Source organism: Octodon degus, unplaced genomic scaffold, assembly GCF_000260255.1.
Source record: "Octodon degus isolate 3935 unplaced genomic scaffold, OctDeg1.0 scaffold00231, whole genome shotgun sequence".
Taxonomy (NCBI): domain Eukaryota; kingdom Metazoa; phylum Chordata; class Mammalia; order Rodentia; family Octodontidae; genus Octodon; species Octodon degus.
The window spans coordinates 930,804-944,914 of record NW_004524807.1 but is presented as its reverse complement, the minus strand read 5'-3'; the positions used below and the strand labels follow the sequence as shown (position 1 = coordinate 944,914).

Genomic DNA, 14,111 nt, shown 5'->3' with positions numbered 1-14,111 from the left:
ACACAACCTATGTTCTGAAACAAACAACAACAACAAAAAAGGAATACACAGTCTAGTGGGTCGTTAACTGGTGGTCACCTTGTTACACCCCACTGAACTAAGAAAGTTCGGTGCTGAGTGTGGGAGGCCCACCTGAGAATTGTTGCTGGCAGCACAAGAGGTAGAACTAGAGAAGCAGGTGAGAGGCTGTTAGGGAAGCTGTTTGGAGAAGCTGTTGGAGCTCTTGGAAGGTGCTGGTTCTGCTGGGCTATTCTGCTGGGTGACCTTGTCATGCTGGCTTTTCTGATGAACGTGGCTGTTCTTGTCGGAGAAGGAACTGGGAACCTTGTTGTTGATGGCTACAGTTCATTTTGGGTGAGTTCTGGTGCTCATCTTGGGCATCGCTTCCTGGCTCCAAAGAAGAAGATGGTGAATTGCTCAGCCTTGTGGAGAACCTTGTCATGTTGGCTTTCCTGATGGGTACTCAGCTTTCTTCATCACTGGAGAAGCGTTTACCTCACTGTTGCTGAGGATGCCTATGTTGCTTTTCAGGGGAACTCCAGTTCTCACTTTGAGCATTGGCTCCAGTGCAGATACCTCAGCCTGCATGCACGGATTCTTCATCCCACTGGCACAGACTTTCTAGCTTCCACCACTGACATTTGAACCTTTCCAGTGCAGATGTATGAAGTGACCTGCATGAGACATTGTCATGGGCTATAGGCCTCCAGTTGGACTTGGGGAAGGCGTTATTATGAGGTCTAGGTTTTCAGCAGGACACATCCAGCATATTAGGATCCATGCTATCTGCTGGATTCTTTGATCTTTAATGAGCAGATTTCCTGCACTTATTGTATATGAGTCTTTGAGTTATTTGTTATAAAATAATCTTATAAAATGTGTCTTGTATTGTACTGTTCCCTTTGCCAAATTCACTAACCACAATGTATTCCCTCACCTTTAAGGAACTTTTCATGTAAGGAAAAAAATAGAAGGTAACTTCTGAAGCAAATGAATAGTTTGGAGCTGTATTATATAGGGAAACACAAAAATAGTTACAGTGTATCAGTGAAGGTGCTGAGACCCTAATGAAAGGACCTAAACTAAGTGGCTTAACAGCATGAACATTTATTATCTCACTTAGTAAGTCCAGTGGCAGTAAAAGTTCATATTTGGTTCAATTAGTGCTGTTTTACATCATCACAGACTTTGAAATTTTTTATATTATCTAACTTGCTTTCATCAAATTATTGTACATCTTCCCTCATGTTCATCACTTTGTGGATTTAAGACAGTTGTAGTACTTCCAGTGATTACAATGATGCTGAAAGATAAGGACACAAAGATGCCAACCTCCCTTTGGGTCCTTCGTTCCAAAATTGCACAGACTTTTCCAGAAGCCGTCCCCAAAACTTATCCTTGTATTTTATTGACCAGCATTTTACTAAATATTGATTCTTAAGATGACCACAAGCAAGGGAAATGGCAGAAAGAGTCATAAGATACAAACAAGACCAGGAAACTAAAATATAACTGGGGAGTTGTAAACAGAGCAGGGGTTGGAGTGACTCAGGTTGGAGCTAGAAAAGAGGAGATGCTAGACTGTGACACAACAAGTGCCATATTGACAAACTTGTATTTTATTTCACAGCCAATTTGCAATCAAACCATGTTCTTAGGCAAGTGAATAAAACATGTTCACATTTCTTTTGTTAGTTTACATCATAGGAAATACAGAGGGTGGAACTTGTTGGAAGGCAGTCAAATGCATTATTATAATTATCCAGTCAAGAGATAAAGCAAAAAGAGTGCACGCTTGGCTGATACAATTGCAAATTCACATCAGTTTCAGAAAGTGTGGTCTAGTGAACACCTCACTCCTCCACAATGAAGCTCAAATTTAAGTAGTGACATAAAGTGTGAAGGTGGCTCCTAGTTCTTTAGTCCACAAGTCACCAGGTTAGTAGCAGATGCACTTCACGATCAGAGAGCTATCTTGGCACTTCTTTTAAAGGCTGCTGGTTGTTGGACTGTGCACACTTATCATTCACTTTAATGCTGGTGGAAAATTCTATACTCATGTTGCCTCTTTATCTCTTCGTAAACCAAGGTGACACTGAACATAAATGGTCACTGAAAGAAAAAAACTGGCCAGTAAAGATAAAAATCCTTCAAAGAAACAAGTAACAAAGCTACCTCTGAAATTCGAATCAGACACAGATGAAGTCATAGAAGAAATAGTTGACAGTGGGAATATTGATACTGACTATTTAAGGGATTTTAGATAACCAGCCAGATAAATGTAATGGAAGTGAACTTATTTTTCAGACGAAAAAAAATGGTTTGAATGAAAATATAGATGTCTCATTTTCATGAGGAAGTGATGCTGACAAAATATTATTATTATTATTATTATTATTATTATTATTTATTTAGGACAAGGTCTAAGGGTCTCACTATGTAGATTGGACTTACAGTGATTCTGCTGTTTTCAGTCTCTCAAGTGCTGGGATTATAGGCACATGCCACCATGCCCAGTCTCAATCCCTGGCTCAGTGTGCCTATGGGTGAGGCCGGAATGGCACACTGGGGATCGAACCCCAGCCGCTTTGCTCTGCCTAAGCAGGTGCTTTAATCCACTGAGCTATCTGACCAGCCCCTAACAAAAAAATTAAAAAGATAACGATAGCAGGAAAGGACCTCACATTGAAGGAAATTTATTAGGCATGTCTCATTATTGAAAGTTCAAAGGATAAAATGTGAGATGTGGATTTGAACTAGGAAGGCAATATCAAAATTTGCCAGAACATGTAAAATGCTTACTCTATACTGTAGGTCATATCTTGAGAAAGAGAAAGCAAATCCTATTCTAATTACTCTGGTTGGGTTTTTATTTTTAGGTACCTGTAATTACTTAATGAGATAAATGTTCGGGTCACACAAATAAATACATGACAGTTTATACTCTTTTAAAACACAGACTGCCTTGTGAGTAAAGAGAATACCGGCACTGTCCTCGGATGCACCATGAGAATTCCATTTCTGAGGTCGCCCTGGGATGAAGGGGCTCCGCCACTTTCACATAGGTGAGCATCCGTGTCTGCAGCTATCACTTCATTGCTTCACAGGAGAAGAAATGCTGCACCCTGACTATTTTCAGAGACATTGCCTTGCCTGGATTTTGCTCTACAAATCGGAGAAACTAAGACTCTTTGATGTTTATTTAACAGATAAAAGGCCCAAAGGGAGAGCGCTATTGGGCGGGCCCTTAGAAGCTGGCAACAGGAAGAGAAAGCGCTTTTCTTGAGATAGTGTCATTGGTGATTGTTCTTCAGTGTGGGACTATATGGAGGAAAGGTGCACGGGGACAGAGAAGCAGTATGTCCTGGATGTGGTAAATCTGCAATGTAGCAGTGGAGGGTTCCAGAACTGCTGTTAGATCTCATAGGTGAGAACATGGCCGGATGTTGTACAGCTACATGTCCTTACAGTCCTACAGTGCTCAGTTTTCTAACATGTAAAATTAGGCCAAAACAATGCCTTAACTTCTCCTTACGAACTCTTCTCTTCGTTTGTGTTGCAGTTATCTACCCGATCTTCCCTGCATGGCCCAGTGAACTCAAGACTTCTTTAAGAACAGCTCTCTGTCTCTGTCTCTGTCTCTGTCTCTCTCTCTCTCTCTCTCTCTCTCTCTCTCTCTCTCTCTCTGTCTCTGTCACTCTCTCAGTCTCTGTCTCTCTGTCTCTATCTCTCTCTGTCTCTCTCTCTGTTTCTGTCTCTCTGTCTCTGTCTCTGTCTCTCTGTCTCTGTCTCTCTCATTCTCTCTCTCTCTCTCTCTCTCCTCTCTCTCTCTCTCTCTCTCTCTCTCTCTCTCTCTCTCTCTCTCTCTCATATCCAGGTGTATTTTTTTCTCATGAGTAGGTGCAAGAGGGAACAATTTGTGTATACATGTATATATTTGAACTTTTCTGTTTTTCAAACACCAATACAACACACATACTCTGTATTCATTGATTTTAAATGTGTAAGGCAATAGTGTATTTTGGAGTTGTACAATCATTTTCATAATAAATTTTTAAAATATTTTTATCAACTCAAAGAGAAACTGTATCTACCAGCAATCACTCCCCATTTTCTCTCAATCCCAGCATTAGGCAACCACTAATTTATATTCTGTCTCTATAGAACTATCTATTTTGGTCATTTCATAGCAATGGAAATTATACAACATGTGACCTTTTGTAACTAGCTTCTTTCAAATAGCATAATGTATCAGAGTTTACCCAGTTGTGGCTTATGTCAATATTTCATTCCTTTATGTAACTGAATAATATTTTATTATATGCATCTACATTTTGCTGATTCATTCATCAGGGGAGGGTTGTCTCCACTTTGAGACTATTATTTTAAAAGCTTCTGTGACAAATATTTATTTACAAGTTTCTGCATGGGCATTTCTGTCTTGGTAAGAAATAAAATAATATGAATTTAAAATTTAATTGAATAACTTTGCTTTCACTCTTTAATCACCGTAATCATTGCAGACTTTCATGGCCGCGATATCAATATGATGGTAAGCAAGTTAGATTACTGACTTTGATTTCCTCCAAAAAACTTGTAGATGAATACTGACTTTGGCAAGTAGGTGAATGCTGACTCTGAGTAGCATTTTTATAAGTGCTATTCATGGAGTTTCCAAGTTTTACTCTAAGATGACTTTATCTCCTTCCCTATGTAAACCTATGTGTGGACTGACCTAAACACTAGCTCATCCATCACGAAATCTCAGCATAGACACTTCCTGTGACACTTCCCTTATACTATTGAGTAAAAGGTTTCTAAGCAAGGCCAGAATGAAATGCATATTAAGTCTATCACTTCAGCGTTTCCATCTGAATTTTTATAAATAATGAAATCATTTCAATAAGTTTTGAGGGAGCATTATATACATAATGTCTACAAATCTGCTTTAATTTCTGAAAGCAATTAGAAGTTCCAGGGGTTTTTAAATATCACTGTTTTCAGATTCAGTGGAAAGGTCCACAGGATCTTCTGAGGGCTGTCATACTCACAGTTGTAGTTTATCCTAAGGAGGCTAAAGAGTACATGTAGACAATGTCAAGGATTCATGGGAGTGTCACGGGAGGTACCAGCTGGGGAGCTAGTCTTGCTCTCTCCCCAGGGAATCACCCCAAGCTGTGTCCACCTGCTGATAAGTGAAAATATGCAGAGAACATCGTACACCAGAGACGTCTATCTGAGCGCCAAGATTCACAGTTTTGCTAAGGCTCTGTCACACAGGCCAGTCGAGGCTTGAAGTGTTTGCTTTGCCTCCAGCACCTGCAGAAGCTAGATACTCCGTGAGCCACAGTCCTCACTCTAATTCACATAGTCAGAGATGACTTGGTGTGACCCGAGGCCTGTAGGCAAACATCAGGCATGAAATTCCAGAGTGCTTGGTGATTACTCTCCAAAAGCTAAGGGAAAATATCAGAACTGCCTTTTGGATGAAATTAAATTCTTTACAATTATAAATGATTTATTTGCTTTATTTTTGTCTTTTGTACTGAGAAATCAACTCAGGATTTTGCACTCTCACTCTATAAATTTAAAGAAATATCAATAAGATTCTAAGAATGTGCTTTCATTATAGACAGTATAAATGTCCATATAAAATAAATGATATTTTCTACATCACCACCACAATCTGGTTACTGGAGTCACATAGCTATATAGCTGGCCACAAGTAGAAGTGCTGTCACTGAATTACTCCTTTCTCTTGTGGCATTACTAGAGACTGTTTTAAAGTTGAGCTTTATGGGGCTGGGGAAATAGCTCGGCAGTCTAAGTGCCTGCCTGGCAAGCACAAGGGCCCTAGTTTAATTCCGAGTACCACATGCCATGCCAGCCATAGAATTTGAACTCCAAATTCTATGTGTAGGCTCAGCAACTGGGTGAGGTGACACACTCCTGTAATCCCAGCACTGGGAAGCCAAGACAGTCGAATGTCTAGGAGTCAGAACTGCGTAGTGAGACATTGCTATGTAAACAACAAAAAATGTGCAAATAAAAAATAAAGTGGAACATCATGAAACCCATCACTGTGGTTAGCATGGATTTTGCTCAGTATGTTACACAAGATCTTTATTAATAGAAGCTCTAAAAAATGTATGAGCAATATGCATCAAAACTGATTGTGGGTTTCTCCTCACATGGTCTGTTAAAAAAAAACTAAAGTCAAAAATATAGTCTAAGTTTAACCAAAATATAGATTTTATAAATTAGAATATTTTCAGCAGTGAGGAACTAATAATCAAAATGAATTGTGGCTTTAGAAGAGTGAGGTATGCTTTTGCCCAGTAATGCGAAGCCCCTAGTTGTGTAGGCTGGTTGGAATCTGGCCACTTTGATTTCGTGGCATGAGGTGGAACTGCATGTCGTTCTCCTGAGCTTACCCAACAGTCACGCAATGACTGCCAGAGCACCAGGCAGTATGCTTCCTTTTCACATTCAAAGACATAATGTAGGGATCCAGGGATTACTCAGATAGCATAGAAATTATTTTATAGTTACTGAAAAATAAAAATTCTTTCTGGTAAATCTTTCCAAACTTTTCCTCAAACATCATTGCCTAGATCTGTATCCAAGGCAATGCTTGGCTGAGGGGTTCGGGAAGCACAGATGAGAAAGGAGGGAAAAACGGCTTTATGGAAGGTAGAAATATTCCCTGCTGTGTAGATCCTCATGAGCATGCTTTCTATTGCCCTTCCTCTCAGTGCTGTATGTTTTTTATATTTTTAATCTTCTGTTTGCCTTATTTTCTTACCGTTAATACATTTTAATCTTGCTCCAATTAATGTACTTTCATGAACCCACTAAAATATTTTTTTGAATTATGTATTCCAGTTGTTTCTCTGTAACACATTTATTGAAGCTACTTTGGAAATCTTTATTGATTTGACATCCGTGGAGTTCAGTGGAAAAATTCTGCACTGCAGGAGTGAAATTTGTAACAAATAGCAGAGATAATTTTCAACTCTGTGAACAAAGAACAAGATTATTTAAAAGGCAGCAAGGTTCAGTTTTCAAATAAGGTCCTTGAAACGACCTCATGACAGGAACATTTTCATGTTTTCTTTCACTCTTGTTAAATCTTTGTGGAGTTGTCCCTGAACACTGAGATCCCTGAACACTCCAGAAAGAGCTTCTGTCCCTGAGCAACTCATAACTGAGTACAGCGATGCGGAGCCGTTATCTCACCCTTCCTGCCTGGATGGCAAAAGGCAAAGCAGGGGTTGTTTCAGTTGTATATATTCAGCATAAACTTGCTCAGATTTGAATAAGACAGGACACTGAGGGAGATGAGAGGAACAAGGACATCTGTAGCCCGCCAAGGGTGTTTGTTGTCTGACATTTCATGGTTTGCTTATAAAGATAATTTAAGAGTAACTTAAAAGATTGAAAAACAGGTTGAGGTTAGGTAGACCGGCACTAATAGTTATTATAATCTGGATAAAATCCTAGTGAACTAAATATTAAGAAAGATACTAACTAAAATGTGTTTATTATTTGTTTATTTATTTATTTATTTATTTATTTATTTATTTGGCGGAACCGGGGATTGAACTCAGGCCCTTGCACTTGCCAGGGAAGCGCTTATTCCACTGAGCCATCTCCCTGGCCCACTAAAATATATTTCTATAGAAAATATAGATTGAAGGTCACTGAGCTGGCAAAGAGGAAATGACCTGAATTACTATAATTATGACTCTCAAAGCTTTTGTTTTGCTTAATTATCATAAGTAAATTAGTTTATGGCATTGATATTAATCACATAAACATTAAGCTTTGGTGAACATTTAATTTCATTTACTTTAGCCATAGATATTTAAATTTGTTATTATTGTGACCAGATTTAAGAGAAAAGTACACTCATTAAAATACATTGAAGTCACATATAAATGGTGATCACTATACAAAATTATTAATGCATATAGATAAACACTTGTAGGGGATCATGCAAGGTTAATAATGATATGATTGGGTAATATATTTTTACTTCAGTACTCTTACATTGCTGTAAAAATTATTTGATTGTAAGAGGTAAAATTTTGAGACATTCTTCAAATGGTTTTACATTACACAATTGCTCTAGTGCCTTACAACTAATATCTAACAATATATGATATGCCTATTTTATATAAAATTCAAGAATATTCATTTTCTTCCTAAAAATTCATAGATTTGAATAAATCTTCATTTAGATAATACACAAGAGCAATTAAACAGAATAAACGAGATATTGAATGTAATACAGCAGATATTTTCCATGTTACCTTGTGGGTATGCTGAAAGCTGAAATCTGCCTTTGAACATGAAAAATTCACTCATTGTGCATTACTAACTAGCAACCAATAGTCATTTCGGGCAGGAGAATTTGCTTTTGGGAAAGATCCTTTAGTCATCGGTATCAAAAGCATGAAGTGTCTGGTTAAATAGACTGCACTTCGCCCCTGTGAAGCAGTTTGAACAGCAGCACTTTCCAACTGATAGTTCCATCTGTGTTTGTATTTATTCTTGCCTTTTCTAGAAGCTTGTGCAGCAGCCCTGCTGTTATTGTTTTTAATTTAACTGGCCCTCCAAAACCCATGCATTGAAGTTTGGGCCCCAGGCTGGCAATATTGGGAGTAGGTAGAAACATTCATAAGTGAAGTCTGGAGGAAGATCTTTACATCATTGACAGGCATATCCTTGAAGAAAAGTGGCCACTTCCTCTTGCCCACAAGGTTAAGTTTTGTTCTGTTGTGATCCCTCACCACTGCAATCCAATAAACGCTTGGCATGCAAAAGAATGGGGCCTGCCTGACCATGAACGGACATTTCTATAGCTGCAAGATAGTCAGTGTTTTCTCTTTGTACACAAGTACTTGCTGTAATGATGGAAAACTGGCTAATATATCTGGTCTCTTCAACATATTTTGGAACTAGGATGAAGAATGGATATGGCTTGTAAGAGACTAAGATTGCTCTTCAAACATCCTGGAAACATCACAGTAATGTTTTAAAATGTGTACATGACACAGCAACTCATTATTCTGAAGACAAAGTTGCTACAGAACTTTGAATAATGATCAAAGTATCTTTCTAACAATCTGCAACATTAAAAATAATAACACAAAATGATATTCCCTTAAGATAGTAGGTATTTTTTTAAGTTGTTGAAGGGGATCAAATTCCAACATTACGAGGGAATAGAGAAGGACTTAGGAGAAGCATCACTGTGCTGTTTCTGAGGAATTCGGGGAGTTTGGCCAGGAGTCCTGGGTTCCATGGGCAAGGTCTCACTTCTGGCTTGTGTGCTTGCCGAGACGCTCTCCAAATCCTCCTTGCTCTCAGTAGACACTTGTTTAGTAGATTATCTGGAGGACTCCTGTTCACAAGCAGAAATCTTCATTACCTTCTAAAACTTCTGACCCTTATTCTCAAGACCTTTTCTACACTTACTCTAAAAATTATTCATCTCAATACTTTTTTATCTTAGTCATCATTTTGTCACTCATTCTCTCCTGCTCAGTTGAATCTGAACTTATTTTAAATAGTATAGGAAAAGGTGTGTCTTTTATGTTTATATGCATAACACATTTCAGTAGAAGTATTTCAATACAGTAAATATATTTTCTAAGTTTTTCTTAATGTTTTATTTATTTATTTATTTATTTATTTATTTATTTGGTTCAAGGTTTCACTATGCAACTCAGACTCAGAGATCCTTCTGTCTCAGCCTCCCCAGTGCTGGGATTGCAGGCATGTGCCACCACATCTGATATGGGGCTGGCACAACATGCCAGGGGCTCCGAGGCCAGCACAGCATGTTGTCCTGGGGACTGAACCCAGGTCCTTGTGCTGTCTAGGCTGACACTTAGAACATGAAACTGTCTTGCCAGCCCCAGTAGTACATGTAATTTCTGGCCTTGTCCTTCCAGACACTGCCATTCAAAGCATTGGGTAATTATTTAACTGCATATGAAAAAGATTTTAATTGACAGGACCTGGAGTACATAGAAATTTAGGTGATTTTTGACTAAGGGAACAGACTTATTTCTCGAGAAACTGTGAGACTCAATACAACTAAATTCATCAAAGCACAATATGATAAACAAGATCAGAAATGATGATTTCAGGGGCTGGTGAGATGGCTCAGTGGTCTAAAGCACCTACTTAGAACAAGCTTAACAAAGCACAGGGACCACAGTTCAATCCCCCAGCACCACATGCCAGCCAGCCCTGCCCCCTGGTGGGCTGAGCTGGCCACACACACACACACACACACACACACATAAGTAAATTAATTAATTTTAAAAAAAAGAAATGATGATTTCAGTTGTTGGAATAACTTCTTAATTTGGTATCACTACTCCTTAATACAGCTGTATCTCTACAGACTGTATATTGCAATGCATCATGCACGTTTGCCTCATTTTTATATATAGATACAAAGGAACTCTAAATTATTTGGGATAATTCTGAATATTATTGATGGTCATTTTCATTAATCCCTATAGGGTTTTTGTACCACTAATGCTGAAACATTAAGCTAAAGCCAGTAACGTTTGTTGGATGGTAGTTATTACTGAGACAGATCCTATCATTTGCTTTCCAAATCGTTTGATAGGGAATGATAAATAATCACTGTTGTTCATAACACAAAGCATATTTCCATAAAACGTACTCAGACATTCCAAGCACAGTTCTGTCATGATGATGCATGCAATGCAGTCTATTTCTTTACCCAAAGGCCCGCCTGTGCGGTGTGGCTCAGATTTGCAATTGTGGCCATACCAATGAACATAAACAAAGGAGCATGATCATCGTTTAGAAGGACGGACTCTTTGCAATCATGCTTTTTTAGAGCTACATTTTTCCCCAGCTGCATACTACTATAGGAAGAAATTAAATTCAATAGTAGCAGTCCTTAATTTACAGCCACACAGGGAAACAATCATGTTTTAAATAAAAGCCACAGCTTTGAAATGGAGATGCGTATCACTGCAGCACCTCCCCTGCGAAAGCAGCCACGCAGAAGGGCCACGGCGGAGGTGCTTTTCCCTTGATTCCTGTCCATTTTTATTTTTAAAAGACAACTGATCACTTTACTAAGAGTATTACTGACTTCCTGACAAGTATACCAACAATGGTTTTCTTTTTCCTACGTAAATGACTTTCCCAGACTTGATACCAAATGTTCTCTTTTCTGATTTTTTTTTTTTTTTTTTTTTTTTAGATTAAAGCTCTTCTTTGGCTTCTGCTTTTGCACTCCCATCTGTGCCAAAATAAAGCATTTACGAGAGACAATAATTTGCCTCTTAGAGTCTAATGAGGTATTGATTTTCACTGGGTCTGGAATTTAGATAACTATGTCTAAAAATCAGGGAAAGAATGTCTATTAAACCATTTTCTATAAAGCCATCAACATCTGCAAAGTGTTACATTTCTTTCAGTAGATTATGTGTAATTTTTGCTAGGATGAAAAGTGACTAGAATTAAATTTAGATTCTTTGAATAGATAAATTAATTTTAAAAACTTTAGTCTGAGGTTTTACTTGTTTTCTAAAGCAAAATAAATAAAAAATTTTCAAAAAGCAGCTTTTTCAACAATATAAGATTATAGACATACTTTTAATAAGTATATTCTTTGCATAATTGAATGATAATGGAAGCACTTATTTATTTTAAAATAAAATAAACTGAACTGGTCACTTAGTAACAATCTAAGAAATTAATTTTAATCTTAATTTTTAGCACAGCAAGTATTGGAAGTAATTTCATTTTTTGCTTTTTTAAACTTAGCTAACTAGTTCTTAACATAATTAAAACCTTAAAAGCATTATATTAATTATTGTCTCATTGTTTTCAATAAAATGTTTCATTTTTAAAAATTCATATTTTATTTCTGTAAATCATTTTTTCCAACATTTTCCACCTAAATCAGTATCTGAATAAAAATAAAATTACATTAGGCTTTAGCACGTGCCTGGGGTTGATAAAGAACGTGAATTCTTTTGAATGCTTTTATCTATATGGTTCCTCATCAGTTTTATTATTCCTGGGAAATGAAATAATTAGAGAACGGTGTGCAACATAAATGAAATTATTGCAGAAAAAAGAAAGTACCCAATAAATATTTGTAATAATTATTATCTATCTGATCTTGAAGTAGCAGCAAGGTAAGGTAAAATACTGATTTAATCATCAATTGAAAAATTGCCAAGATTATTTTTTTGAGGGGCTGAGGAGATGGCTCAGTAGGATAAACGCTTGACTGGCAAACACAAGGATCTGAGTTTAATTCCTGGTTCCTCTAAAAAAAAAAGATTGTTTTTTGAAAACTACAGGGGTGGAAAATAATGCAGAGTTCAGTAAAGAACTATGGAGATCTTATCTCTTTGAAAATAAAATTAAATATACACAATGTTTTTTATAATACTATATTGTATATATACACACTTGCATATTGTACATATATACACCTATATATGTTTACATAAATAGAAAATACAAGATATAAAGTGATGAATTCAATGGGACATAATGTTTGAAATTTTAGAAGCTGAAAGTTTATTTATTTATTTTAAATTTTATTGAGAAACCAATATGAATGAGACACTTCCAAGCTGATTAATAGAACATTTTCAATAATTAATACATTGCACATTGTTATCTTCTCAGCGGTTATCCACAGCACAAGAAGCAGCCAGGACATCCCACCCAAACACTACTACTACAAGTCCTTCCTCTCACTGAAACAAGCGAGAGCAGCGGTACATCTATCTTAACTATTCTGTATATGCAAATACAAAATGTTCCTTTTTCTTTCCCCCCTTCTCCATTTCAGTCCTGTCAGAGATGGGTATTCTAATCTAAATATTATAGGTGCTTGAATTCAACAAAACAATTCAATACAGTCCAGTAGTCCACAATAATAGGGGGTTGTCTGAAGAAGTTGACTAGAGCCTCTTACAGCTCAGTATATTAATATGGGTTTACTTTATATACCTCGTTTTTATACTTTTCTGCTGGATGGTTAAGACCAAGATAAAGAAAGACCTATATAACAAGAAATGTAACTTTTGTATCTGATAAGGTCAGTCAAGTTCCCTCAGGACTTATCCTGAAACCCTGTACCGCACTTTGTAGATCCTTTGTCAGTGCCAGCCATGTGGATGAGTCTCAGCCATTGCTTGACCAATTTGCTCTCTGGGAAAGCCTGAGAGAAAGTTTTCTCTCCGTGTGACTCTCCTTAGGCATACTATACATCATCGATCACATTCCTCTGTGGCTCCATAATCTTCTTGATCAGAAAATTTGGGGCACAACTGAGTCACATGATATTACAGTATAGGTTTCTCCTATGTCCTCAGTTTTCACTGACCTTGAAAGGCCAGGGCCAAAATGTTGGTGGACCTTGCAGCCCTTTCTTTTCTCCAATTTTTGATCTGCAAACTTAAGTTGTTAACCCTCCAGTAGAGAAGAGAAGCTGAAAGTTTAATAATTTTTAAATATTGGATTCATTCATGCACATTTGCTGTTTCCTTTATACTCTCAAATATCTTATGTGCTTACATAAAGGATCTTTCCTTCCTTTCTGGTTCCCCGGCCATCTTGGCGGCTGCTCCTGGTTGAGGGCCGTCCGCACCTAAGACAGGAAGATGGTGGCCGCAAAGAAGATGAAAAAATCTCTGGAGTCCATCAATTCTAGGCTCCAACTTGTTATGAAAAGTGGAAAATATGTGCTGGGGTACAAGCAGACGCTGAAGATGATCAGACAGGGCAAAGCGAAATTGCTCATCCTGGCCAACAACTGCCCAGTCTTGAGGAAATCTGAAATAGAGTACTATGACATGTTGGCCAAAACTGGTGCCACTACAGTGGCAATAATATCAAACTGGGCACAGCATGTGGAAAATACTACAGAGTATGCGCACTGGCAATCATTGATCCAGGGGATTCTGATATCATTAGAAGCAGGCTGGAACAGACCGGTGAAAAATAAGTCAAGCAGAATTTGTCATTAATAAAACCTGCCAGAGCTTGAAAAAAAAAAAAAGGATCTCTGTCAGTATATAATGCTTTAA

General features: G+C 37.5%; 1 pseudogene; it reads left to right on the top strand.

Annotated features, from left to right (window-relative positions):
* Positions 1-13,618: 13,618 nt before the first annotated feature.
* Positions 13,619-14,057, top strand: LOC105740919 (annotated as a pseudogene).
* The last annotated feature ends 54 nt before the right edge of the window (positions 14,058-14,111 follow it).